Source organism: Parasteatoda tepidariorum, chromosome 6 (genome assembly GCF_043381705.1).
Source record: "Parasteatoda tepidariorum isolate YZ-2023 chromosome 6, CAS_Ptep_4.0, whole genome shotgun sequence".
Taxonomy (NCBI): Eukaryota; Metazoa; Arthropoda; class Arachnida; order Araneae; family Theridiidae; genus Parasteatoda; species Parasteatoda tepidariorum.
In genome coordinates this window covers 9,960,110-9,972,129 of record NC_092209.1, presented here as the reverse complement: position 1 = coordinate 9,972,129, position 12,020 = coordinate 9,960,110, and the positions used below count along the sequence as shown (strand labels likewise).

The window sequence follows — 12,020 nt, the reverse complement described above, 5'->3', positions numbered from 1 at the left end:
GCTATTATTAATTATTTAGATTTGTGAAAGCCTTATTGTTGGCATCAAGATATTTAAAATATTACAAAAAATACATCAAGTTGTTAAATTTTTTTTAAAATATAGAAAGTTCATAAAAGCAAATTTGTTAATATTTATTTCATTTTTAATTTGAAAATTATTTAATTACAAAATTAAAATTTCAAAAGTGAAACTTTTTAAAAAGTTCTTAGTTTTCTGGGTTTTAATAATTTTTCTCACAAAAAAGAAAGTTAAGAATACAGTTAACAGTAGTAATGAGTTCTTATCTTAAATAAAATAGCATATAAATTACAAGTATAACTATAACTAAAATATGCTATTATTAATTATTTAGATTTATAAAAGCCATATTGCCTTGTTATTGGCATCAAGATATTTAAATTATTACAAAAAATAAATCAAGTTGGCAAAATGTTTTTGAATATACAAAGATTAGGAAGGCAATTTTGTTAATATTTATTTCATTTTTATTTTAAAATTTGAAAATTACTTTAATTTCAATCAAAAGAGAAATTTTTAAAAGTTAAGTATTCGGCCTAAAATTTGGCCGAATATTCGGTATTCGGCCCCATTACTATTCGTTACATCACTAGTTTAAAGAATCCTAATCAAGTTGAATAAAAGTTATGTTTTATCAGAAAAACTAGGTTTTCATGTCTATGTAACCCCTGTGGCAGAATCGCAGCGACACGGCGAAATTGTCGCAGACTGTTAGAGTTCTTGCAGAATGATTTTTCTTTTGAAAAAAAAAATTTCTTTTCTACGTAATATTTGAATTATGCATTTAGACAATCACTTTTTGACACGCTCAATTTACGACGATAGTATCGTAAATCGATGTAATGTTTTGATTGTTTTATCGCCAGTTGTTGATATTGATTTTCACGTAGTCCGATATATTTTCACGTAGTCCCGATATATATATATGAAAATTCAAATCGTGCATTTGAAAATAGTCTTTTTAAGACAGTAGTTCTATCGGTTTTTTTGGCAGTTATTGCAATTGATTTCCCCATAATTTTAAAATTCGATTTTTTTAATACGATATTATTTATGACAACCTAATCTCGAAAAAAGCATTTGAAAAGCCCGATTCGCGCAGTTTCGTCGTCGATCTTTTTTTTCGGCAATTACTTATACGAATTTTATGATTTTCAATTATATTTTTTATTGTGACTATTATTTACAAAATGCGATGAAAGAAATATTTTGCGTGTCCCTCCCCCACATAATGCGAGAATATCACCCATAATATTAGAATAAAAATTATTACATGTTCAATTTAAAAAAAATTATATAGTTTTTTTTCTTCTTTTTTTTGTAAACGCAGCACTTTTGCTTTTTAAATTAGTAAAATATATGCTTGTTGTTATTATTAAAAGTATCTTGCAGAAAGATATTAGAGCTAGAGTGTTGTCGCAGATAGTTCGAAAAAATTCTGCCACAGGGTATGTAACTATGTAATTAAATATCATATGTCAAAATTAATAAATACTTTTAAGTTTGTCTTCTTAGATTATTAAATTGGTCTCTTTATATAAAATTATGATTATTAGATCAAATTTATAAAGGTGTTCCATTTTTCTAAAAACAGTTTGTGCACAAGTACATTTGCTGTTTTATTATACAGAGCTTCGTCACTATTAAGAAAATTTTCAAATTTAGCTGTTATTTATTTAATTTATATGAAGCATCTAGAGTGAATGATTGTAAAATTTTTTTAAAATTTGCATGTCAATTTTCTTTTTAACTCTTATTATTATCGTTTAATTTATATGGTTAAGGAAAATGAAATAATTCTTAAATAAAATTTTATTTCTTGTTATCAGTTCTTAAAAATTATTTCTTTTATGTTTAATGATTCTGTTTATTTTTAGGATTGTAAATATATTTGGTGAATTGCTTCAACAAAGATAAATCTTGTCGAATTTTTTTTTGAGTTGTGTATAGAAGACCTGGTTGCTTAAATCCACTGCATTTTTATTTGAAAGGTACATTTATATATTTTCCTTATAAATATGTGTGACTAGCATATTAGTTTTATTCTTTAGTGTTATTCTTAATTTGTTTCATATAAAATTAATGTTAACAAACGTATAAATTGTGTGAATGCATGACAGATTAACCAGTAGCCTAGGTTTTGATTGTCATGTTACTTGTGATAATTTGTACAAAAATTTTCATGTTAAGCAGTGTTTTTTTATAATATCAGAAAAGTTGATGTTCCTTGCTTTAAAAGCAATCAGATCCTTACGGAACTAAATGTTCTGTCATATTTCATTTTGTTTTTACTCTTCTAAATTTACTTGCATGATATTTTTGTTATTTGACTCTTACCTTTTTATGTTGATATCCTAATTATTTGAAACTTGAAAAATCTGTTTTGTGAAAAAAATTGTGGCATATTTGACTGAGTATTTTTACATTCACGGATAGATTTTTTCTTTCAATATCTCTCAAAGCGAGAACAACAGATAGTATTTGATGCAATTTCATGGCAGCGGATTGCTGTAAAATTATGCAGTTCATTGGAAAAATAAACCATTGTTTTTTAGTAGAAACTTCTCTTCTAACTTATTTATTATATACATTTTTTCTAAATTAGTGACCCAGACTTTGCTGTCGGCATGATTTTTTCATCATAAACAGTTACATGCAAAATGATGCAAATAAAGAAATATATAAAATATATTTATTAAATGTTATAATTAAAAATTTGTAATTTTTAGTATGTTAGTTTATTAATGTTAAAGCTTCTGAATTCTCATTCTTAAATATTCTCATCCGCATTGCATAAATATTATTCTTTTAATTTATATTTATCCTCTTGCCAGCTTGTTATAGGTAACCAAATATTTGATTGTCAAGTGAGCATATAGTGCTGCTTTTCAAATCTAACTACCACATTTTCCCTAGAATAATGAGTTTTCAGGTTGACGAATATTAAGAATGGGAAGCAAGAGTTTTGAATTTATGTGGGGAAATTAATTAAATATACTATGTGTGTATCTATGTCAACAGATGTGTTAACATCTCTGCATGTTTTTGAGAAGAAATATATGTTCAAGATATGTTCATTGGGATAGAGAAGTTAAAGAAATTCTCTATGTATTCAAACCCAGATATCTTTAATGAACAAGTAAATGTTGTGTTGGCAGAATAGACAAAATTCGAGTTAATGTTAGCTTCACTAACATTGACTCTGATGCTGGAAAAGTTTAACAATGCAGAATGTTCACCCAGATAGCCAAATATGTGCCAGTTTATAAAATTTTTGTGTTATACTTATCAGTGATTGCAGCTTCATGTAAGAGAGGTTTCAGCTGACTCAGCTTATAGAAACTTTTTAAAGGCTTCATGATTTGTTCAGAATTTCTGTAAATTTACCTCTGACAATTTTGGCTGATTCTGCTAACATTTTAAAAGTCTAACTCCGAATGTGGCACTGAGAATGTCATAAAACGAAAACATATATTGAAACAAAATCTTCATAATTGTTCACCTTAAACGTAAACATTTTGTCTTTTCCTGAAAAAAAAAAATTATGTAAGATACAAAAAAGTTGAAACAGAATTACGATCAGTTAATAGTTTAAAAATTCATGTTTTCCTCCTCTTTTCAAATTTATTAAGTTGCAAGCAATAACATGGTATTAGAATATATGGATTTTAAATACCACGTTTAGATGTATAGTGCTAACTTCTGAAAAAAATGATGGCAAAATAACTTTAACATTGACTCAGATGCTGGAAAAGTTTAACAACAAACAATGTTCAGACAGATTCCTGAATATGCACAGGATTATAAAATTTTTGTGCTATATTTCCAGTGATTGCAGCTTCTTGTAAGAGAGGCTTCAGCTGGCACAATAGACTAAAAAAAGCTTGCAGAAACTCTTTGAAGACTGAGACACTTCATGATTTGTTCCGAATTTATATAAATTGTCCTCCAACAAAGTTAAATATTAGGCTTAAAATTAATACAGGGCTCTCACTGGTCAGAGAAAACTTGGAATTGCCAGGGAATTTTATTTTAACTCTAAAAGGCTGGTAAAGTCTCAATTTTTTACAAAAAACCTGGAAAATTCCTATACCTATATTATACCTGGAAAATAACCAGTCTTATAATTGCTAGTAACAGTAAGCAGTTACATAGATTTGAGTTACATAATTCTGACATCTATTAGAATTATTTTATAAAATTCTACTTTTTAGTAACTTTTCCATGTCTTCTTATTTTATTACGTGTGTTTGCTCACACAATCTAATATTTAATGTTACAAATAAAAAAAAAAATCAAAGTTTTCTGATTAAAAATTGCATGGTATAGATTTAATATGATATGGATTTTCATTGGAATTTTCCTGATATACCTGGAAGAGTCAAGGTTTTTTTTCTTTCTAAAATCGAGTGGGAACCCTGTAATATATTTAATTTCCGTGTAGAAAAGCAACTCTATACAAATATGATGAGTTAGAACAGGGGTTTCCACCTTACATGAGGCCGGGGGCCGCAATGAAAAACATCAGTTAAGTAGCTGGCCGCAACTCCATTAAAATTTATATAAGACTCTTCTATGTTTGAAGGAACATTAAATATTGTCAGATTGTTATCAAGTTGTACAAAACAATAGTATTGAATTAAAAATTAAAATAAGAAGTAGATTTTTACCTGAGAAAAAAAAATCTTTTTGCACCATTAGTATGTTAAATTTCACAAAAGCGAAGAAATTGGGCTTTTTTTAACAAAGAAAAGTACCTTAAACCCGTTAGATTTTTTACGAAAATTGTGTGAAAAAAAATGACAACTAATATATTTTAGGTGGCCTGCAGGCCGCCAGCTGGTAACCACTGAGTTAGATGTATGAGAATATTTCTTGTCTTGATTTTCTGATATTTTTGTATTTTAATCACTTTTATGATATGTTGATAACATTTAAACTATTGAAACCTTTTTAATCTGATATCAGTGCATTTTAGCAATAAATGTCAATTTTTCATTTTTCACATTCTTTTATGGCTATATGGTCTCCAAAAAATTCTTTATAGTACAGTTTTTAACATTTTGAAAGTAGTTTCTTTTTTTGTGAAATTAATGTTGTGCAAAAATTTTAGTTTGGCTAGTATTTTAGAAACTAAAATTTAATGCTTTAAACCAGTGTTTCCCAAACTTATGACTTTTGTGTACCCTTTGTAAATTTTTAGTAATGCTGTGTACCACTAATAAAAATAAAAAAAATGAATGTATTTTTACGATAAAAAAAATTCACTAAGTTAAAAATCACAACTGGCTGTGTGAAAACCACTCATTATTAACTGTTAACTCTGTACAAAATAGGCAATAGAAAAATACATAATGGTAAATTTTCATGGCTAGCTTTGTTTTGAAATAAATTTTCTTGAAATTTTTGCTTGTTGCAAGATATTTCGCATAAAAACGCATACCCCCTTTAAACTGTTCCCATACCCCTGGGGGTACGCGTACCACACTTTGGAAAACACTGCTTTAGACAAAGACTATCTGCATCGGCTGCAAGGCATGAAAACTATATTGCCTAACATGCGCGGGACATGTAAACATTTTGATTTAATATGTACTTTTTTGCCTTTATATAGTTTTCTGCACAGCAATGACTCGAATTAATCATACCTGAAATTTATAAAAAAATTCTCAGGTGCTGGAAGGGGGTGGTAGTCAGGGTTGGCAAGTTTTTACCAATTGACAGTTAACCATGGTTTTAATTGTCATGTCAAAATCCCCTTTTGACATAGTTTTTGACAATAGTGAAAAATCCAAAATTTTGGTATAAGGATCATTATTAGCTATTCTAAATATAAAATATTTATAAATAAACATACATATAAAATTACAAGTCATCAATCAATTATGTTCTTTAATTATTTTAACTTTAAACTCTCTTTTTGTTTTGGCAATTACTGTCAAATTTCTAAATTATGGAGTAGAAAATATTAAATAATTGTAAATAAAGCTGTGTAAAATTGCAATTTATTCAATTCATTAATTTTTTAATTATAAAAAATAAAAATACACAAGCAATCATGATATAAAAAACACATAACCATCATCTAATTATATTTAAAACAATTAATTTCCATTTATTCCCATTTTAACTTCTCCTTTCACAGAAGCATGCAATTACAAAGTTATGAAGCTCTCTGTACTCAAAATTCATTTTTTCAATTTTGTATGAATTAAAACGGAATTCAAAACTATTCTTTCGATTGATACTTCGCTGCACAGACTGTAGATGTACTAAAACTATAATAATGAAATTAAATAACATGTAATTAAGAAATTTATTCTAATAACTGTACTAAATATTAATAGTAACTTAATTAACCTTTTAATTGATTGATTGAAAAGTTAACTGATTTAAACAAGCATAAGCATTTATATTTTTTGTAGATAATAATTAGTTTACTTATCAGGGAATATATTATAAATATGATTAATATTCATGTATGTATAAGCAAGAGTGCTGAAAATTCTCAAAGCCTAATATTTCCTTAGAATAAAGTTTTCTTTAGATTGAAACTTCCCTAAACTTTTAGAGTTTTTTTTTGTTAGCACAATAACTCTTTTTTAAAATAGTTTTAGAAAGTAAAGTTTATTTGTGTAAAAATTCATTTAATTTTACACAATTCTTAAATAAATAAGCATTCATGTTAAAAATAATTAAAATCAAAATATATTGAAATAATAATAATTTATTAAATTAAATTGAAGGTCCTCTCACAAACTAAAGGAATTCAAACTAATAAACACACAAATTGACATATAATGTTTTTTATCAAGGAAAAATTTTGCAAAGCAACACATTTTTTATTATTAAAAAATTCTGTGGGAATTTTTTTAGATGGAAAATTTTACCATGGCTGCCTGAATTTCCTCCAAAACCTCGTTCGCACAATCAAACGTATTCTGCTCTTTTGCATACAAGTAATAGCATTAAATATTGAGAATCAAAAATAAATTTTTTAAGTTGAGATCAGACGAGTATTGGCGAACACTTTAGTTTTACTTAATCTAGAAAATATGTCTTAAACTGTGGCATAAGAGAATAAAAAACAATATTTAGATTGATAATAAGTAACTCATAGTTATTACTTGTAATATAAACTGAATAGTTATAATATGGCAAATAATATTGAGCTTAAAGTATTAAGAGTATCATGTTTGTAGAAAAACCAATTAATAGTTTCGATAATTTTGGCTATATTTTTTATAAATGTTATCAATCATAATTATAGTAGTATATAATAAAAGTATTGTGCCTGATTTAACATCTAAAAAAATGCCTCCTATGGCTAAGAAACTTGTCCCAGGTTTTTGATAGTTTTTGTCAGATTTCAAAAGTTTGACTGTTTTGGAAACTTTTCGACAGGTTTTTGATGTGTCATGTTAAAAACCAGTGTTTGACTTAGAAATCCATCCCATGTAAACGTAAAAGTACTTTATTTACGCTAGAGCTGTACAATGGGCTATTAGTGACAGTCTGGATTCTAAGACATGCTATCACAATTTTGATCCTCTGCAAATCCCATTTTAATAGCCTGTTAATCTGTGTGAGAAATGTCGAGCGCGTTACATTGGAACAGTTTAATGAATATCGTTAGTTCGATCCCTTCGTAGGCTAATCAAAAGTGGACACTCATCGCAGCTAATAGATCTTATATTTATATGTTTGAAATGTTATATTGGGTACTGCAATGTTTTATTTTATTTTTAAAAGCCAAGATTTATCACTTTATATCATAAACTTTGTTGCATTTAAGAAAAGTTTTCTTGAAAACCATAAATTATATAGTTTTTTCTTTTTGACCAAAAATATTTTCTCAAAATTTAATTTAAAAAAAAAAAATTAATTTCAAGCTTTTTTTTTTTAATTTTAAAAATGGGACATTTGTAAAATATCCTTGATTGACCTTTGTTGCATGTTACCACTTAAGGTTTTAAATTTTGATAAAATATTTTCTTTAACTTGTTTGATTTGTTGTATTTTGGTACCAATGAGTTTTAGTACTGTCTGTTCTTTAGTGAATGTGGCACATAAACTAAGTTGATTTTAAAATGCTGAGTAAGACTTTCTTAAAAAAAAAAAGTTTTTTTTTTGATTTTGGCATCAAGTAGATTGTTATGAAAATGTTACTTTCCATTTATTTTAGTTGCATTGAATATGATACTTTATCTATGTCCATGAGTAAATCTTCAACATTACAATGCAACGAAATATTAACTGGTTATAGCATTTCATGATTTTAAAACTGTGAAGTTTTTCAACATTAAAGTTTTTTATTGTTAATCTTAACATAATTCTTTTCAAATTATTTAATAATATTTTTAAATCTCTACTGCTAAGACGTGTGCATTTTTATTTTTTAATTCATAACCTATTATTTCATAATTAACTAAATTTTAAAAGTAGTAAATTCTTCAAGTGCTAAACTCTTAGAGCTCTTAAACAGTAGGCAAAAAGACCTGAAAAATTTGAGTTTTGAAAAACTGATTGCAATGTGTAATAACTGATTTATATAAATATTGTTTGGTGAGCTGATTTCAAATATGGTATTTATTTTTTCAATTTCGTAAATGTTTTTTTCCCCTAGCAATTTGGCTTGAATTGACGAAGAATCGATTGAATCGATTAATTCCGTAATTTCCTTGAATAAGAGCCATTTTAAACTAAATAAATAAATAAAATTGTTACCTGAAATTTTTTTTTATCATCAGAGACAATTTTAAGTACCTCTAGTTTTAGCCAGTAGTGATAATTTATGGCATTAAATGTTAATCCTTTACTTTAAATTGCAATACAAAGATAGGTAGCTACCATCATCTGAAATATTTAATTTGCTAAAATATTGTACCTGATGGAATTTTTTCACCAATTTTCCTGAAATCAGCTTTTAAAAATCTATCAGAATCAGCTATTGATTTCTAATCACTTTTTTGGTTGCTTGTGTTACTAGATTTTTGTTGACCTGTAACTATACTGCTTCATAAATTGAAAGTCTCGGATTCCAACTTTTTTTCTAAATGTTATTTTTTTAATTGTTTTTGAATTTTTATTCAATACAGTGATGAATTATATTGAAATTTAGAGTTTTCCCAACCTTTATTTGAGGCAAGTAGTATTGAGTGTTGGCACCCATAGGTCCAGGGGTTCTGTCCTAGGATTAGGCAAGGTTGACCTAGCCCTTCAGTTGGTTGATAAAATGAATACCAAACGTGCCTATAGATTATTTTCATTTCAGTATATGAGGGAATAGCCGAAAAAATCTAGCCCATTTGTTTGCTTCGTGAATGCACCTGGTAAACATTATGCATATTTTTTCAAGTTAAAGCAAGCATGGACATCTGCTAGTGCTCCCTCAGCACTCAAGATCAAGAAAAGTAGAATGGGCATTGGATGAAAAAAATTACTTTTCCAAATTATTACATAACTAACTTTTCTTGCTAAGGTTGAATTATTTATTTAGTAATTTACACTATCTAGTTTTTCCTTACTTACCACTTTAAGATATTAGTTTTTTTTATTTTTAAATTTGGTTTCTATATGCTTCTCATTTTAACATTGAGGATTCTTAAACACATTATTGTAAGAGGTAAACACTTAGCCTATGATAACTGAACTGTGTTTAGTCATATTTGGAATTGGCTGGAAATATACCATAAAGCTACAACTTTAAAGATTTCAGAACATTATATGTGTTGGAATAAATAACTGTGTTGTCATGCGAATCCCACTATGATTCAAATGAAAAATTTTATTGACTTACTAATATTTTTTAATTTTCGATATTTGGATTTTTCAGAGGTACACATGACATACCAGACAATTAAATATCTTACAATTAAAAATAAAAAGGTGCATTTTTTTCATCTAAGTGTGACTGGAATTTTATTTTTAATGCATTAAGAGATAAGCTTGTTATTTTGCCTACAGATTTCAATAGCTAAAGTACGGTTTATGTTTTATGTGGAAGCAATCTGCGGCCTTTGCATGGTCAGTGTGCAGTTGCCTACCTTCCAGTCAAATATTAAGTGAAAACTAGCTTAAGAATTTTTATGTTTTTTTTTTTTTGAACTAATATTAGTAATCTTGGAAAAACAAAGTTTAAATTAAAACATTGAATTAAATTAAAACATTGAAATGTTGAAGTACTAATCAAGTCTTTTGACTTAGCTTTTTTTTTCTCTTTTATGAAGCAAATATTTTAAGCTCAAAAATATGTAGTTGAAAGGTTTATTTAAAAAATTAAAAGATGTAAATGTAATTTAAATGTTAAGAGTATAATAAAATAAATTTTTTCTCAAAGAAGGTCGGAAACTTTATTGAATTTAATTAGGAAAAAATATGTAGTAATGCTTCAAATACTTCTTGGTTCAAAAATATAAATATATTTTGTTTTATAATTTTTAAAACTTATTATTACTGTTCCTATAAGGAATCTTTAAATTAAAATCAATTGATATATAAAAAGTAAGTACATTTCAGCCCTTCAAAGCATTTTTTTTGTGGCCTTCTCCTAGAAACAGTTGCGGTCCCTTAAACTGAAGTAGGAAAAATGGAATATTTAATGTATTTCCTACTAGCAAACATACGGCATGATTGCTGGCTAATCAATTTGTATGTTTCAGTCAGTATAATCAGTTTGTATGTAATGTGGATGTTTATCTTTCCATATAATTCCTGCAAGATATCGGGCAAATTTAAAAAAAGTGCTACTTGTCAGTAGCGAATTTTAGGTTTCCACTTTTAAAAGCATCATGCCACTTTTTCAACAGTTGAGAATTTTAAGCACTTAAAGAAAATGGAACTGAATTAAAGCAAATTTTTTTAAAAGTGCCTCTAATATTTTAGTTTTGTGTCAGCACTTAAAGACATTACCAAGATTGATTTTTTAGCTTTATGTAATGCTCTGTAAGCATTAACATTTTTAGTCAGAAGGGTAGCGCGGCAGTTGTAATTTACAGTGAACACAAGAACATGGACATTAAAAAAGGTTTTTAATATCTTTTCTGGTTAATATAAATAGGCTTGTAAACTGAGACTATTAATTTTCATAATCTAATGAAGTGGAATTATCACTTTTTCTAAATTAATATTGTTCCACCCTTTGTGGCTAAACATTTTAATGATTGCGTGTTTGATATGAGGTCTATCCATAAACTAATATATAACTCCTTAACCTATATTTTGTTGCTGCCAACTTTTGATTTTCTGGGTGGATTTTATTTTTATATTTGAAGTGATGCACTATTAATGCTTTGATATTTCAGTTTTGATTTTTTAAATTTGATTTAAAATGATTTTGACTACCATTATATGTAAATAATTAAAATGCATAGCTGCCAACATGAATAAGAAAAAAAACCAGTAGATTTTATGAAATAATATAAATTTTATGATAATTGTTGCAAAATGTACTAAATATTTCACACACATGGAATTTTAGAAATTTTTAGTCATCAAAGAGTAGAAAAAACTGCAATATTTTTCAGTTATGATTAACATTAAATGAATGAAATGTTATTGTGGTTACTCATAATTTTGAATAGTAGTAGGCATTTAATTCATCTAAGATAGAAAAAATATTTTAGTAATAATAGTAGTAATTAATTAAAAAGGGAGTTAATAAAAATAAACTCAATATTTTAGATCAAAAACTGATTTTCATTAATGAGGCTAGCTTCATTATGTATTAGTAACACTTATTTAAATGTATTCAAGCAAGCAATAATCTGTGTAAAAATTTAATTTTATTTGGGATTTTTTTAGGAAACTTAACTCAATTTTAGGAAATTTTCAAAAATCTACAAAAAAAAAAAAAAAAAAAAAAAAAAAAAAAAAAAAAAAAAAAAAAAGAGAATTTTTATTGAACCAGTAAATCAGACAAAATCCAGTAGTCCACTGGAAAATCCAGTTGAGTTGGCAGCTATGAAAATATATTTATAGAATGTTTGGTAACCACTTAG

The 12,020-nt window shown here is 26.8% G+C and overlaps 1 protein-coding gene across 3 annotated transcripts in view; it reads left to right on the top strand.

Moving 5' to 3' along the window:
* LOC107454202 (pumilio) overlaps positions 1–12,020 on the top strand; it is a 71,628-nt gene that overhangs the window by 5,321 nt on the left and 54,287 nt on the right. For all 3 annotated transcript variants that reach the window (XM_071181982.1, XM_016071310.3, XM_016071311.3), the window contains exon 2: positions 1,899–2,012. The gene's annotated coding sequence lies outside the window, so the exon portion shown is untranslated. The remainder of the gene's footprint in view (positions 1–1,898; positions 2,013–12,020) is intronic.